This window comes from Telopea speciosissima, chromosome 4 (assembly GCF_018873765.1).
Source record: "Telopea speciosissima isolate NSW1024214 ecotype Mountain lineage chromosome 4, Tspe_v1, whole genome shotgun sequence".
Lineage (NCBI taxonomy): Eukaryota > Viridiplantae > Streptophyta > Magnoliopsida > Proteales > Proteaceae > Telopea > Telopea speciosissima.
This window is the reverse complement of record NC_057919.1, coordinates 38,598,858-38,602,392: the sequence shown is the minus strand read 5'-3', so window position 1 is coordinate 38,602,392 and position 3,535 is coordinate 38,598,858.

Below are 3,535 nucleotides of genomic sequence, written 5' to 3'. Positions count from 1 at the left end.
ACAACAACAACAATATTCACTATCTTTAATTATTTTAAATTGTTTTATATTCTTATTTGAATTCTGAATCTTATCTGATGAATATTGGAAATGTATGATAATGCTTGTATATGAAATTGCTAGATTAGATGCCGTAGCCAGCTTGGAAATGAGGCCTGTGGTAGCCCGTATTATGGGATACGGTTGACACCGCCTCACTCATACGATGCCATATAGACATGGGGCTAGAGTTTCATCACCCGTGCTACGCACCCTTGCCAACAGGGGTTAAGGTGTTGGATGCCTGTCGGAGCCATAATTAATGTCAGGAGCTATATGCCGGGCTTTATGCCACAATTAAAAAGGGAAAAGAATTGAGCTAAATACTAATGGTTACCCCACAGGTTAATCATAGAGGCCTGGTCGGGCTGACCTAGGAATGAATGCGGGAGCTGACTGGTCTTCTCAGACAACTCAATGGGTGTATCGCGAGAAGGGGTAACCAAGCCAGCACCAGGGATACATATATTGGGGAGTGTAGTAGCACTGACCTGACTTAGTTGTGATGTTAGGTGGCTAATAAATAAATGATCTACACCTCATGTAGGACTCATTTGGTTGTGCTTGCATGTGCATGCATGGTTTATATTTCATTCACGGGCTCAGTGGAGCTCACACTCTTGTATATTCTCTTTTAGTTGATTTTGCAGGAACGGGTTTACCAATGAGCGGGGAAGCTATCGATGGAATTACAGATCTCCCTCATCTCGTTGCTTAGCGACGATTTTGTTATTATTTAAGTTTCTTTCTTTCAAGAAGTGTAATTACCAAGACAATGTACTTATTGAACATAAATAGATATGTATACGGTATAACATAGGTACTTGGGATTTTATTATTGATGATATAAATCATCTGTGGGTAGTTCGATCTTCCGTTGCACTCTGATATTATTTTATTATCTTTTAACCTCAATGTATGGTTTGTGACGTGTAAATACTGCTTTTAGATCCTTGGGGATTGGCAGATACCGTAGGATATCCGGTCACTTGCCTAAATCCTCCCAGGGGGTGGTTTGGGGTATGACAGAGTGGTATCAGAGCGAGAAGCTCTATTTACATTCACAAACAACGGAAGTAGAATGGTGGGTGGTCTAGAGACAAAGAAATAAAAGCTTTAAGTAAACACCAAAATAAAGAAGTAGAAGAACACAGTAGGAGACTAGCTAGGTGCAAAAGCCGATAACTCCATAATTGAAGAGGCATAAACTTTTACATCCGGACAGAAAACTAGGAGTACTATTTCCAATCTTATTATAAACAAAAGTGCAACCAATAAAGCAGAAACAAACACAGACATAATTTGGAAAATTCTAAATTCTAGAAATTCTAAAACTAGCTCTACTCTTGAGCTGAACCTTAAGCTTGAGATGATAATCAACAAATCATAGATACCTATAGACCAAGTTGTGTTATAATTTAACCTTGATTGCTAGGGACTTCTATGTAATTGAGAGGGAAACAGAGTACCTTTAGACTCATGTAAACTGTATCAAAATTCTACTCCAACGATGGCCAGCCAAAGCTAGTGCCTAATTTGGGGTATGCTGGTGCATATCTTACTTAACACTGCCTTAAGATCATCGCACCATGTATTTCAAAATTTCTCGCTCCAAATCGTTCTATTCAAATATTTCAAGTCCGTAAATGCTGCCTCAATATATGAAATATATTGAATTTTCCTGTTGCATCCAAGTAATCATAAATCTTGAATTCCTTTCAGAAAGCAAGTAGGGTGCAAACTCGATCCAACAGAAATATTCATCGTGGAGCATGTCCTCTTATTAACCTTCCAGTCAATCCTCCCAATGAACCTGTTGCTCAAAACATAAAAATTCTACCTGCATCTGCACCTAAGGCCCGTCCAGCTCATGCACCTGCACCTTCTCCTAATATGACTGCTAATGAGGTGGCTACCATTATGACCAATATGATGCAGGTCATGCAACAACATCAACAAATCCTGTTGCAAAACCAGCAACAACAACAAGAATTACTAGCGCGCATGACCACTCAAATTGTGACTACAATGCAACAGTAGCAGGAAAAGCTCATGACTTGCATGATCACACACTGTCAAGCTATAAAATAGGCACATGCTACACCAGGGGTTTCTCCTGTATTTGACTCACCACCTGTACCTGATAAGTCTATGGAAGATGGACAAGGAGTTGAGGGCATAACACAGCATGGGTCCAGGAAGAGACCTATAGACTCATAAGAGCCTGGAGAACCTAATAAGGCTCCCAGAGGACCCTATCCTAATTCAACTCCAGCCTGCTCTGACGGGGAGGATGCAAATCAACCTAGCCAAACGACACAATTCACCACTGCGCCCTGACCGTCTAAGTCAAACAGCTGATGCTATGTCTACAATCGGCCAGGACATATGGCTAGGGATTGTCGATATCGGGGAGCCAAATTCATGTCATATTTGAATGTCATCTACCTGGAGCAGCCACAACAGGACAGTAGGCCAGAAATGGAACAAAATTTTCAACCTCCTCGGCCGGTATCGAGTCAAGCGAGTCAAGCCTCTCCTCAACCCACTGCACCTGCCTATCCGCTTGCTGGACCTAGCCACTGCTATACATGCAAGCTGCTTGGACACATGTCTAGAGATTGTCCTCATCGCAGATTTCGTGCACCACAACGAGGTCCACCTACTGCTCGACCTTTCAGCCCCATAGAAATAGAGTTCAAGGACAAGTATATGCCTTGACCACAGGGGAAGTTAAGGCAAATTCGGAATAATAATAGGTACTCTATCTGTATCGTCCTCACCTGTTGAGTATTATTTGATTGCAGCACATCACACTCCTTCGTTCTACTGAGGTTGCTAATGCGAGGAAGGTGCCCTCGAAGAACTTTGAATACAACTTAGTGGTTAGCACTGTTAATTAAAACATCGTGAAATTCAATGAAGATTATGGACCCTGTCCATTTGGAAATTCTATATTCATATGTAGATTCTGGAAGAATGATAAAAGACCGTAGGCATGTAGCTAGGTCTTGGTAAAGCGTTATACCGCAAACCAAACAAATAGAACATCCCAGGCAGGATTCGGGAAAGTGAGAAGTATACTAGGTGGTTGGAAGTGAATAACAAAAGTGAAGAATTTAAGCTGGTGACAAGGACAAAAATGGGTATTAATATAACCAAGAACAACCAAGAACAGGAAGAAATCGAAACTAAGGATTCGACAAAACCTTGCTCAACAATAGGTATGAAGGGGGTAATGGGTCCCCGAATGTCCCCTCCATTATTGGGAGCGAACAATAGGAATTCCATCAATATCCCAATTCATCCTAAAGTTGAGACTAGGTATTGAAACCAGAAGTTAAAGTGTTCATAGGAAGAGCTGTGTAGGAAAGATGGTGTAGATTTATACCACACAACCCAAAGTCGTAGGAGTATAGATTATTAGGCAAAATATGCAGGGGTCATTGGATCATTTGACTTCTTTTGAGGTATATGTTGGGAGTTCAATTTTCCT